The sequence below is a fragment of the Somniosus microcephalus genome, chromosome 1 (assembly GCF_052327205.1).
Source record: "Somniosus microcephalus isolate GS21.2 chromosome 1, FLI_Smic_1.0, whole genome shotgun sequence".
Taxonomy (NCBI): Eukaryota; Metazoa; Chordata; class Chondrichthyes; order Squaliformes; family Somniosidae; genus Somniosus; species Somniosus microcephalus.
In genome coordinates this window covers 340,047,340-340,061,289 of record NC_140987.1, presented here as the reverse complement: position 1 = coordinate 340,061,289, position 13,950 = coordinate 340,047,340, and the positions used below count along the sequence as shown (strand labels likewise).

At 48.0% G+C, this 13,950-nt stretch overlaps 1 protein-coding gene across 1 annotated transcript in view; it reads left to right on the top strand.

Annotated features, from left to right (window-relative positions):
- Positions 1-13,023: 13,023 nt before the first annotated feature.
- LOC147124938 (plastin-3-like) overlaps positions 13,024-13,950 on the top strand; it is a 135,634-nt gene continuing 134,707 nt past the window's right edge. Inside the window, exon 1 of the mRNA XM_085994915.1 lies at positions 13,024-13,148. The gene's annotated coding sequence lies outside the window, so the exon portion shown is untranslated. The remainder of the gene's footprint in view (positions 13,149-13,950) is intronic.

Here is a 13,950-nt window from a genome sequence, read left to right as displayed (position 1 = left end):
GCAAGCAACCAGAAAGACTTATACAAACCTGTTAAATTAGTCAGGGGTTAACCATGGTTAGAGCATACTGGTTAATTAAAACGTAGTACCTAGTAAGGGTTATTGTTTAAGAATTGCATATGGCAATCTTAAGGGGGGAGGAGTGTAGTAACCTGGGAGGTTATGAGTAACCTGATCCACCAGGTGCTGCTGTGGCAATTGGTCTCCTGAGTTAAGTCTGATCTGTACTGGTTGTATTCTTTGTTTTTGCTGCCTCATGGCAGAAGCTTTTATGTGCAAGTGTTGATTAAACCATGCTACGGAGTTAACCGGTGTCCGTCTCCATCTATGGCCACCTCAAGATACCACAGAGTCCATGAATGGACCAGCAAAATCAATATGCACCCATTGCCATGGAGAGGAGGGCCACTCCCATGGGTGTAGAGGGGCATGTGGTGGTGCATTATGGACTTTCTGGCATCCTGAGCAGCTCTTGGTTAGGTCCTCGATTTGTTGATCGATCCCCGGCCACCACACATAAGCCCTAGCAAGGCTTTTCATTTACACCCCTCCCAGATGACCTTCATGAAGCTCATTTAGCACTCTCTCCCTTAACTTGGGTGGAATCACCACTCTGGATCCACACATCACTGTCCCCTGGCATACTGACAGCTGTTCTCTTCTGGATGAGAATGCTGGCAACAGTGAGTCGCCATGTGTTGGCCATCCCCTCACCGTCAAATCATATACCCGAGACAGCGTCGGATCATTGCGGGCCTCCTTCTCTATATCCGCGTTAGTTACTGGCAATGGTTCAATTATTGACGAATAAAATATCTCGATAGGGTCCACTGCTGGTGCTTCCTCCACAGTAGGCAGTGGCAGGTGTGATAGCCCATCAGCGTTTCCATGCTGTTTCGTGCCTTTATATTCTATGTCATATTGGTTCGCCCCTAGAAAAAGGGACCATCTTTGTAACCGTTGTGCAGTCATCACCGGAACGCCCTTCTTTGGATTAAAGATGGAGACAAGTGGTTGGTGGTCAGTCAGCAAGGTGAACTTCTGCCCATGCAGATAGTGGTTGAATTTTTTTACTCCCCATACTAGGCTGAGGGCCTCCCTGTCAATCTGGGCGTAGTTGCGCTCGGCAGAGGTTAGTGACCGAGACGCAAAGGCTACTGGCCTCTCCAACCCATCTGGGAATTTGTGCGACAGCACCGCTCCAATACCATAGGGTGATGCATCACATGCCAAACACATTGGTAGTGCTGGGTTGAAATGGGCCAACACCTCTTTGGATGTGATCAATTCTTTGCACTTCTGGAAAGCTCGTTTACGTTCGTCATTCCACTTCCATGGTACCCCTGTTTGCAGTAGGGTGTTCAGTGGGTGTAATACTGTAGACAAATTTGGTAAGAACTTATGGTAGTAGTTCACCAGCCCGAGGAACGACCTCAGTTGTGACACATTTTCCGGTGCTGGAGCCTTGACTACTGCCTTAATCTTTTCAGGGGACTTATGTAACCCCTCTTCATCGATAACGTGGCCACAATACGAGATCTGCTTCTGGAAAAACTCGCACTTGTGGCGATTAGCTTGTAGCCCATATTCCTTTAATCTAGTGAGCACCTTCTCCAAGTTGGCGAGGTGATCACTGTCATTTTCGCCCGTGACCAGGATGTCGTCCAAATAACACTGGGTCCCTGGAATCCCTTGCAGGACTTGATCCATCGCCCTTTGCCAAATAGCCGGAGCCGATGCTACCCCGAACACCAGCCGGTTGTATTGGTAGGGACCTTTATGAGTGTTGATCGTGAGGTATTGTTTCGAGGCTTCTTCTACCTCCATTTGCAAGTACGCCTGGGCTAGATCAATTTTGGTGAAGCGTTTACCTCCAGATAGCGAGGCGAAAATATCCTCAATTCGTGGAAGCGGATATTGTACCGTGTGAAGGACTGGGTTCACTGTCACCTTAAAATCCCCACAGATGCAGACCTTCTTTGGTTCCCCAGGCGTATTACTCAACGACCTCTTCATTATAGGAACGATGGGTGTAGCCCACTCGCTCCAGTCTACTTTGGACAGTACTCCTGCCCGTTCCAACCCTTCCAGCTCTGCTTTGACGGCTGGTCGGTTCGCATAAGGCACTGGTCTGGCCTTAAGAAATTTTGGGCTTGCATTTTCCTCTATTTTAATCGTTGCTGTTATGCCTTTTATTGTTCCGAGTCCCGCCTGAAACACTTCTTTCGCGTCAGTTAGCATTTTTGACAGTCGTCCAGGTGTGACGTCGTCATCCTTTTTGGCCTCAACCTTCAGTGCCTGTATGGAATGCCAATCTAATTGTATCTTCCGGATCCATTCACGTCCTAGTAGTGGTGGTCCTCCATCTGGCAATACATATAGATCCATTTTAGGTATTTCCTGGCCTTTGTATATCACTTTCACCCTTATTTTTCCTTTGGGGTGGACTTTTTGCCCCATGTACGTCTTCAAGACAATCTCTGTAGCTTTCAAGGGTATATGTGAAAATAGCCGCTTGTAGTCCCTTTGGTTTATGACTGTTAGGGCTGATCCTGTGTCCAATTCCATTTTCACTTGGACTCTGTCTATCTTGAGTGTTACCCAGATAGTCTGGTGATCCTCCATTTTGGTTACCTTATGTAGTTTCAGACAACCCAGCTCCTTGCTTCCGGAGTCTGTGTCACTTTTCTGTTCATCTGAACTACTGTCCATCACCTTATGTACCTTTTTGTACTTCTCCTGTGGAGATTTCTTGCTGTTGGTTTTCTTCCCAGACCTGCAGACTCTTGCTATGTGTCCTGCTTTTCCACACTGTCTGCACACTTGGTCCTTGAACCAACAATCCTTCTGGTCATGTGTTGTTCTGCCGCAGCGATAACACTTCCCTGTTCCATAGTGCATTTCATTGGTGCCATATTCTTGCGGTCTCCGTTGTATCTCTGCAGCGCCCCTTGCGGCTGCTTCGTGTGATACTGCCATGCTGAAAGCCTTGTCCAGCGTAAGATCCTTTTCTGATAGAAGCTGTTTCTGGGTTCCTTCACTTTGAAGCCCACACACAAACTTGTCCCTTAACGTATCTGCTAGTCCCACTCCAAACTGGCAGTGTTTCGATAGCTTGCGCAGTTCCGTTAAGTACTCAGCATTGCTTTCGTCTTTGTGTTGGTTCCTTTTATGGAACTTAAATCTTTCTGCTATCAGCAGCAGTGTGGGGTTTAAGTGGTCCTGTAGGATTTCTACTATGCTTTCGAAATTTTTATTCACGGGCTACTCTGGGGTTATTAGGTTTCGCAGTAACCCATAAGTTTTTGCACCCATGGAATTTAACAAAACCAGTGCTTTCCTAGCATCTGGCACTTCATTCGCCCTGCAGTACACCTCAACACATTCCACATATGTCGCCCAATCTTCGACTTCATTGTCGAACGTAGAGAGACTGCCACTCTTCGGCATCCCTGGGTGTGATTTAACTGTCAAAAATGGCGTCTCCCGCGCTCTCCCTTCTTCTCCGCTGGCACAAAATGGCATCTCCCACGCTTTCCTTTCTTCCCGCGCTCGCCCTTCTTCTCCACTGCGGCTTCTAAAAATGGCGTCTCCCGCGCTCTTCCTTCTTCTCCGCGGCTCAATGGCATCTCCCGCGCTCTCCCTTCTTCTCCCCATGGACACTGTTCAGCCCTTGAGCCCTGGCTGTGCTCTGCGCATTTTTTTTTTCTGTGCGCCTTTCCTGTTTCCGCTGCTCGGTCCTGAACCCGGCTGCTGCTTTACCCTCTCTCTCTCCATTTTGTTTTTCCTCGACGCCACTCGGTTTTCAACCTCTGGCTGCGCCCTGTGCGCTTCGCCCTCTCTCTTACCCCGTCGACGCTGCTCGGCTTTTTCTCTGCCGTCGGTTGGCTCCAGCCGCCGCTGTCCGGGAAGGGTCTGCGCTGTACCTGTTGTCAGTCTGTTGCTGATCATCCTGGCTGGGGAACCAAGCCCGGCTCTCAACAGACTCCCCTGCGATGTTCACTCTCTGCCGGACGACTGGGCGGTTGCTCGTGGTCGATGCCCGCGCTTCTGGCCTCGACTTTCTTCCACCGCCCTCCTGGAGCGAATCCTCGAAGGGAAATGCAGAGTTGCAGGTAGATTCGAATCAACACTCATCACCACTGTTAGATCCGTGATTCTGAGAGTATGATGTTTTTCAATAACTGCACGGATGCTGTAACTTAACAATCAACAGATGTTTACTGGAGTAGGGTAGTCTCAAGACTGGGGGTACAGAGGCATGCTCAAGGCTTATATACAGGTGTGGTCACTGCCGGTACTACAGTATACAGGAGCTGTAAAAGTAGTTCTCTCTTAAAGGTACATACACTACATATCACAGCTCACAATTGAGCATTAATGGATGGTGGCGACTGGGACAGCAGTGGAGAGTCCTTGTCGGAGGCCACAGGATGCTCCTAGCTCTGCTCAGCTGCATGTGGATGCTGTGCCTCTGGGGTCATCCAGGAAGAGAGCAGTGCTGGAGCTTCAGGAACAAGTGCAGGAGGCTCTGACAGGGTTTGCAAACTCTGTAACTGCGAGTATGCAGAGAATGGAGGAGTCCATCTCAAACCTGAGCAATGCCGTGGTGCACGCAATGGTGAATGTAGGTGCTGCCATGGAAAGGATGGCAACCTCCATGGAGGGCATAAATCGGCAGACTCAGGAGAACATGGTGACTCTTCTAAATAGATGGTCTGCTATGGAGGATAGATGGGCATCTATTGAGGAGAGGAACCAGAGGTACATGGATGTCCCCATAATGAGGACTGTCAGTACAGAGACGGGTCCTCATGGCCCCACTGATGTGCAACAAGGTACTCTCCAGCAACTTGCTAGCAGTCAAGTGCGGGTGACCGATGAGAGGGATGTTGGTGGTCGACTACAAGGAAGTGTGGGCTCTTCTCCAAGTGCTCACACTCCCATGCCACTGCGGAGCCCTCAGTCAGAGCCTCAGATTCCTCACCCAACTGAGATGGCCGCAGGAGGAGCAGACTGTTGCCGAGCCCTCCCAGGCTCCCAAACCCAGAGGACGCCTGCCAAAGGTGTCGAAGCAGGCGCAGCATGGAAGTGAGCAAGGTGCCTCTACTTCTGCTGAAGCTACAGGGGAAGCGCCACGTAGAAGCACGCATAAGAGAAAGTTAACGCACAAATAGTCATAAGGGTAGTTACTTGGGTGTTTTGATCTAATACAAAGTGACATTTTTCATTGTATTTCTTTAATACAATTGAAATAACAATGGCAAAGATTCAAAGAATTGGCCTATGTGTGCTCAGAAATGGAAGTTGCGCAGTGAGGGGTCAGGGTGCCTTTCATCTGTAATGATGGTGGTGAGAGTGATAGGAAACCACAATTTATTGTACAGATGCTGTATGGTGTGTTAAAAAGGTCGGCCAGACATTTATTTCCATTTGCCAGCCACATGTGTTTGCTTTGTAAAATTACGCGAATCTGGCATGGATTGGTGTATCCCTTGCCTCATGGCCAGCAATGTGCTCACGTGCTGGTGGACCTAGCACATCCGCCTCTGCAAGGTCTTCCTCATCTGCCGCCTCCTCCTCCTCCTCTGAGGCTGTGCGCTGCGCTACTTCTTCCTCAGGCAGTGAAAGAAAGGTGACAAGTCCGATTGCGGTAATTACAGAGGAGTTTCCCTGCTGTCCGCCACAGGGAAAATCATCACAAGAATCCTCCTCAATTGCCTTCTCCCAGTGGCCGAAGAGCTCCTCCCAGAGTCGCAATGCGGATTCCACCCACTAAGGGCCACAATGGACATGATCTTCACTGCACGTCAATTACAAGAGAAATGCAGGGAACAGCACCAACCGCTGTACATGGCCTTCTTTGATCTCACAAAGGCCTTCGACATTGTCAACCATGAGGGATTATGGAGTGTCCTCCTCAAATTCGGCTGCCCTCAAAAGTTTGTCACCATCCTCCGCCTGCTTCATGACGACATGCAAGCCGTGATCCTGACCAACGGTTCCACCACAGACCCAATTCACATCCGAACCGGGGTCAAGCAATGCTGTGTCATCGCACCTACGCTCTTCTCGATCTTCCTTGCTGCAATGCTCCATCTCACTCTCAGTAAGCTCCCCGCTGGAGTGGGGCTAATTCACAGAACAAACAGGAAACTGTTCAATCTCCATCGCCTCCAGTCCAGATCCAAGGTCGTCCCAGGACCTCAAACCCGGCACTAAGCTCATGGTCTACAGAGCAGTAGTGATACCCGCCCTGCTGTATGCCTCAGAGACATGGACCATGTACAGCAGGCACCTCAAAGCACTGGAGGGGTACCACTAATGCTGCCTCCGCAAGATCCTGCAAATCCATTGGCAGGATAGGTGCACCAACGTCCATGTTCTTGCTCAGGCCAACATCCCCAGCATCGAAGCTTTGACCACGCTCAATCAGCTCCGATGGACGGGTCACATCGTCTGCATGCCCGATACGAGACTCCCAAAACAATTGCTCTACTCGGAGCTCCGGCACGGCAAGAGAGCCCCAGGTGGGTAGAGGAAATGCTTCAAGGATAGCCTCAAAGCCTCCTTGAAAAAGTGTAACATCCCCACTGACATCTGGGAATCCCTGGCCCAAGACCGCACAAAGTGGAGGAGAAGCATCCGGGAAGGCACCGAACACCTCGAGTCTCTTCGCCGGGAACAAGCGGAAGCCAAGCGCAAGCAGCACAAGGAGCACACGTCAACCCAAGCACCCCACCCACCAGCCCCTTCAACCACCATCTGCCCCACCTGTGACAGAGACTGTAGGTCCCGCATTGGACTCATCAATCACCTGAGAACTCATTATTAGCGTGGAAGCAAGTCATCCTCGATTCTGAGGGACTGCCTAAGAAGAGAGTGGTAAGCCACGCTGCTGTGCGTTGTTGTGCAGGGCACAGCAGACCACAATGATTCTGGAGACCCTGGCTAGTGAGTACTGTAGGGCTCCACCTGATCTGTCGAGGCATCTGAATTGCATTTTGAGCAAGCCGATGGTTTGCTCTATGATGTTTCTGGTGGAAATGTGGTTCACATTGTAGCGCTCCTCAGCTTCATTTGATGGCCTCCTCATTGGTGTCATTAGCCACGTCTTCGGGGGATAGCCCTTGTCTCCAAGTAGCTATCTGGAAAGTTGGGTTGGCGGATTGAACAACTGAGGCACAGTAGACTGGCGAAGAATGTAGGAGTCATGGCAACTGCCAGGGAACTTGGGGCAAACATGCATAATGTTCTTCCTGTGGTTACACACCAGCTGGATGTTAAGGGAGTGGAAGCCCTTGCGGTTGACAAATACAGCTGGGTTGTGATGGGGTGCCCTAATGGCCACATGTGTGCAGTCTACGATGCCCTGCACCCTTGGGACCCCTGCCATATTTGCAAAGCCAACCGCACGCGCGGTTACACTTGCTTCATCCGTGGAGAAGTGGATGTAATTGTGCGACTTTGCAAAGAGGTCATCTGTAACCTTGTGATGCAACTGTGTGCGGCAGACTGGGAGGTGCCGCTGATGTCTGCTGCTGATCCCTGGAAGGACCCTGAAGCAAAGAAGTTGAGTGTGGTGGTGACTTTGACAGCCACTGGTAAGGGGTGTCCACACGCGCCTCTGTTGGTGCAGCATTGCGCAGATGTCAGTGACTACCTCTCGCGGAAGTCTCAGCCTCCTTTGGCACTGCTGCTCAATCATGTTGAGGAAGCTCATCCTTGGCCTGTAAACCCTGTGTTGGGGGTATCTCCTGTGGCGAGATGCAGCCCTGCGCTGACGCCCTCTGCCCTGTGCAGCATCAGGTGGCTGAGGAGAAGGTTGGCACTCCTGTTGCTGCTGCTGTTGTGCCTGGTTCTGCTGCTGCCACGGCTGCTCTTCTTCCGATTTTTGTGGTGTATATCAATGATTTAGACTTGAATGATGGGGGTATGATAAAGAAGTTTGCAGATGATACTAAAATCGGCTGTGTGGTTGATAATGATGAAGAAAGCTGTAGACTGCAGGAAGATATCAATAAATTGGTCAGGTGGGCAGAACAGTGGCAAATGGAATTCAATCCGGAGAAGGGTGAGGTAATGCATTTGGGGAGGGCTAACAAGGCAAGGGAATACACATCAAATGGTAGGACACTGAGAAGTGTAGAGGAACAAAGGGACCTTGGAGTGCAGGTCCACAGATCGCTGAAGGTAGCCGGCCAGGTAAATAAGGTGGTTAAGAAGGCATACGGAATACTTGCTTTTATTAGCCGAGGCATAGAATGCAAGAGCAGGGAAGTTATGCTTAAACTATATCAAACACTAGTTAGGCCACAGCTGGAGTACTGCGTATTTTCTTTGTAACAGTGGAGGCTGAGGGGAGACCTTATTGAGGTGTATAAAATTATGAGGGGCCTAGATAGAGTGGATAGGAAGCACCTATTTCCCTTAGCAGAGGGGCCAACAACCAGGGGCACAGATTTAAAGTAATTGATAGGAGGTTTAGAGGAGATTTGAGGGGAAATTTCTTCACCCAGAGGATGGTGGGGTCTGGAACTCACTGCCTGAAAGGGTGGTAGAGGCAGAAACCATTACCACATTTAAAAAGTGTTTGGATGTACACTTGAAGTGCCATAACCAACAGGACTACGGACCAAGAGCTGGGAAGTGGGATCAGGCTGGATAGCTCTTTGTTGGCCAGCGCGAACACAATGGCCTCCTTCCGTGCTGTAAATTTCTATGACTTTATGATTCTGAGGACCAGGATGAGAGAGTATAAATGGTTCCCATTCCGCAGGTATATATCTCAGTTCAGGAATAGATGTTAAAAGCGCTCAGTCAATGTGGGGAGAGGGTTTTCCAAGGAGGTCGCAGTGCATATGGGTCTCAGCTTAAACACTTACAAGCTCAATAGATCTGCAAAATGTGTTCCAACACCTCAAAACATTGCCATCTGAAAGTCAGCCATGTTACAGGTCCGCTTTTATGCTGCAGGAGCAGCTGTCAGCAACTCAGCTAGTTGCTGAACCCGGCACAATCAGCTGGTGTGTTTGTCGCACAATGTGCAACACGCTGAAAATGTAGTAAAATGGGAAGAGCCTGTAAAAATCGGATTATCCAGGCAGTTAACAAGCAGTTAACGGCCTTAAGTGACTCTCCTGCCATTTGGTGTTGGGTCTGATCGGGACTCGCAAACCCGACACTTTGTAAAGTTGCGTGGAGGTGGAATGGCGGTGGGTTCGCAACCCGCCGTCGATCATTTTGATTTTAACTCCTGACCCACCTCCAAACCCGCCCTCTGAGCCCCGGCAAAATCATGGCCTTTATATCTGTCTTCACGGAAGAAGACACAAAAAACATTGCTGAAATAGTGGGCAACCAAAGGGTCCAGTGAGAATGAGGAACTTAAAGAAATTATTATTAGTAAAAAAAATAGTACTGGAGAAATTAATGGGACTAAAAGCTAACAAATCCCCTGGTGCTGACGGCCTGCATCCAAAGGGTTTTAAAAGAGGTGGCTACAGAGATAGTGGATGCATTGGATTTGATCTTCCAGAATTCCCTAATTCTAGAATGGTCCCTGTGTATTGGAAGGTAGCAAATGTAATTCCCCTATTCAAGAATGGAGGGTGAGAGAAAAGAGGGAACTACGGACCAGTTAATCTGACATCAGTAGTAGGGAAAATGCTAGAATCTGTTATTAGGGATGTGATAACAAGGCACGTAGAGAATCATAATATGATTAGGCAGAGCCAACACGGATTTATGAAAGAGAAATTGTGTTTGACAAATCTATTAGAGTTTTTTGAGGTTGTAACTGGCAGGGTAGCTAAGGGGGAACCAGTGGATGTAGTGTATTTAGATTTTCAGAAAGCATTCGATAAGGTACCACACAAGAGGTTATTATACAAAATTAGGGCTCATGGGATAGCATAGATTTAGGATTGGTTAACGGACAGAAAACAGAGAGTAGGAATAAATGGGTCATTTTTGGGTTGGCAGTCTGTAACTAGTGGGGTACCGCAAGGATCCATGCTTGGGCCTCAGCTATTTACAATCTATATCAATGATTTAAATGAGGCGATCAAGTGTAATGTATCCAAGATTGCTGATGATACAAAGCTAGGTAGGAAAGTAAGTTGTGAGGAGGATGCAAAGAGGTTGCAAAGGGATATAGACAGGTTAAGTGAGTGGGCAAGAACACGGCAGATGTAATATAATGTAGAGAAATGTGAAGTTAGCCACTTTGGTAGGAAAAATAGAAAAGCAGAATATTTTTTAAATGGTGAGAGATTGGGAAATGTTGGTATTCAGAGCGACCTGGGTGTCCTTGTACACAAATCACTGAAAGTTAACATGCAGGTACAACAAGCAATTAGGAAAGCAAATGGTATGTTAGCCTTTATTACAAAAGGATTGGAGTATAGAGTAAATAAGTCTTACTGCAATTATATAGGGCCTTGGTAAGACCTTACCTGGAGTACAGTCTTTGTCTCCTTACCTAAGGAAGGATAAGCTTGCCTTAGAGAGAGTGCAAACAAAGGTGCACCAGGCTGATTCCTGGGATGGGGAGATTGTCCTATGAGGAGAGATTGAGGAGACTAGGCCTATATTCCCTAGAAATTAGGGGAATGAGAGGTGATCTCATTGAAACATATAAAATTCTTACAGGGCTTGACAGGGTAGATGCAGGGAGGATGTTTCCCCTGCTGGGGAGTCTAGAACTAGGGCTCACAGTCTCAGAATAAGCGGGCAGCCATTTAGGATGAGAAGAAATTTCTTCACTCATAGGAAGATCAGCCATGATCTTATTGAATGACGGATTAGGTTCAAAGTTCCGAATGACTTACTCCTGCTCTTATTTCTTATGTTCTTAACAGGAAATTTTTGCTAATACGCAAGGAATCATTAGGAGGTGTGTTAAACCTCAAAAATGTGTGCATGTCTGTTGGGAGATGTGAATAACAACATTTTTGCAAGGGACACTGTCACTGTGAAGTAATTCATGCCTCAGTTAATCAGGTAGGTAGTTGGAAGACCCAGTATTACATGTTGATTGAATTCAGTTGCTGTGTTCACTAAAGATTGCTTATTTGCGAATGTACTGTATCTCCAATTATTCAGCAAATGATATGTTAAATTGACAGCAGGGTCCAATGATCTGGTGTACCTTTACAGTAGTGGAGCTTGGTTTGGCCAATGGGGGGAAGGGTGCTCTTGAACTGAAGAAATGGTTAACTTGGCAGGAACTGGACCAAGCTGGGAATTGGGGAATGCCAATCCACCTAGTCTGAAGCCTGAGCTGGGAATCACACAGACTCGCAGGCTGAACCTGGAATCCGAACATAAGTGACAGAGGTTCCTGGGAGCAAAATGGAGGCAGTCCTCCAAAGATGCATCGGCCAACCTCAAAACGATTGGGCGGGGGGGTCATAACCCTCTTCCCTGACCCGCACTAACTCCGCCACTCTACCTAGATGTCCAGGAAGCTTCCACACAAGAAGTAACTATTTAATCTTTAAGTGGTGGGGATTTGAGGTAAGTGTCATGATTAGTTGATGGATAGGAAGTCTCAGACTTGTATCGCATTAGTGTTACATTACATATTTGTATAAGTGGCTCTGTCAGAAATTCAAGCACTTTTACTAAATTGATAAACACAGCGAGCACTATGTTTTCATGTGACTTCATATATTAAGATCTGTTCAGCTTCCTGAAAAGGCTTTGAGCTTTAAGTAAATTGTGTAGATTTGATTTTTAACACACCTTTTTAGATTTAACAAAGTATTTTATCTACTTTAAAAAAATGACTGTAATCTCATTGAAATGGAATGAAAAAGCATAGATTAACCCTTTTGAGTACTGAATGTCTTTTGGAACTTGCATGTTTGTTAACTGCCAAAAATGATATTTTTTTTGGGAGCGATCCTGGGCGGTTGAAGTGCTGAGTGAAGTGCCCCAGGGATCAGTGTTGGGACCCCTACTGTTTCCATATTACATTAATGACTTGAATTAAGAAGAATGAAAACTAACCAAATTTGCTGACGATATCAAACTAGGAGGGTATTTGAATCTGAGGGTGGAGCCAGGAACCTACAAAATGATTGAAAGAAAGAACTTGCATTTATATAACGCCTTTTGTGTTCTCTGAATATCCTAAAGTGTTTCATAGCCTACTAATGTAATAAAATATGTCAGTGGCTAGGTTAATGGCAGAGGAGATTGAATATGGATTGCACAAAGAAAGAAAATCTGGCTGATTAACATATGAGAAAATGAAGCATTTCTGTCTAAGATGTAGCTTGATATTGCCTTATTGTTATGGTATATAAGGGGTTAAAAACCAGCTACATTGACAGAAATCATATTTTAGTTTCACTTGATACAACTGTCAATTTGCCTGAGCCTGAGCGAAGGGTCAAGTCACTCAAATGCAAACCTCTTTTGGGATTTGTTTCAAATAGGTGTTTGATTGCCAATTCATTTTTGAATGAAACAGTTATTTAAATTCACTTGGTCTCTATCATTTTTTTCAAGTTAAACAAACTTCAAATGAAACTTAAACAAATTAAATTAGAATTTGATTATCCGGGTTGATGATGCAGTCCAGTCCCCGTGGCGCCCACCGGTCGCGGAAATACTCAAGCGTGCCGGCGGACACCGCGTGCTCCATCTCCAGGGCCACCCGGGCGCGAACATGGCCGCGGAAGAGAGGCAGGCAATCGGGCTGGACGACCCCCTCGACCGCCCGCTGCCTGGACCAATTGATGGCTTTTTTAGCCAGGCCCAGGTGCAGGCCTACAAGGAGGTCCTCCAGCTTGCCCGCTCCCCTACCGCACCGGGTGACCGTAGATCAACAGCGTGGGGCGCGGTCAGTGTACCACCAACCTGGGCTCTCCCTGCAGGTTAACGCCCCCATCGGCCCCGCCCCTCCTGTGACGGACAGCCCGACGGACCAATCGCTCATCGGCGCGCTGGGAAGCCCGCACCAATGAGCGGCGCCGGGAGGCGGGGCCTTGTCGCTGCCTGGCTCTCCGCTCCCCCCCGGGGCAGCGCAGCGAGCGTCTGGAGCTCGGCGCGGTGTCCTCGCCCTCCTGAGTGGCAGCGTGAAGCCGTGGGCTGCGGAGGCAAGAGAGAGAGAGAGAGGCAAAAAGTTCCCTTCAGTTGTAAGTACCGAAGCTCCAGCTTCTTCCTTGTTAGTCAGAGTGTCGGCAGCCCCGGGGGTCTGTCAGCTCTCCCGAGGGTCCTGGTGCTGAGCCCGGGGCGGTGGGTCTCCTGAGCCCCGAGGGGATTGGGCGGGGGCACGAAAAGGGACGTGATGAAGAGCGCGGGATTCAGCTGGAATCCTCACTGGGCTAACCAGCAACCTCTGAGTTTCTCTCACTGAACTCACTGCCTCAAACTGTTGGGAAAATGGCCAGTCCCCGTCTTCCAAAATGCGGTGGAATAGTTTGAATTTAGTCGCTCTACAGAATTGGGGCTGCCCCCCCAGCCCCCACCCCCTCCCATGACAGAAGTGAGTGTGCAAGGCGCCTGTGATCAGTATTTATTTCTGCCACGTATAGCAGCCGATTGTGTGTATTTTTCCTCACAGCTGGAAAAAAAACCAATGTGACTTTAAACTTTTTTTTTACAAAAAATACACAAACTCTGGATGTTGAGCAATAATCTGGATCAAGAATCTTCGCTCAGACTTGCGTTCCCTGCAACCGTTCTTCCTTCCCACCCTTCCTAAAAAAAAGAAACTCTTACACATTTCAATTCTGTTTTAGCTAATTTGGGATTTGTGAAGGCGGTGCTTGTTGTACCTTTTGTCTTGAGACTGCTTTTCTTACTGCCGCCAATGTAATAATTGGGTATTTAAACGTCCTGTGAGCTAAGCTCATGATTACAGAGGAAATGGCTGAGATTCCTCTGCTGTTCAGATTCTCAACTACCAGTTCAAACCCATTAGTCACAGTACAGGGA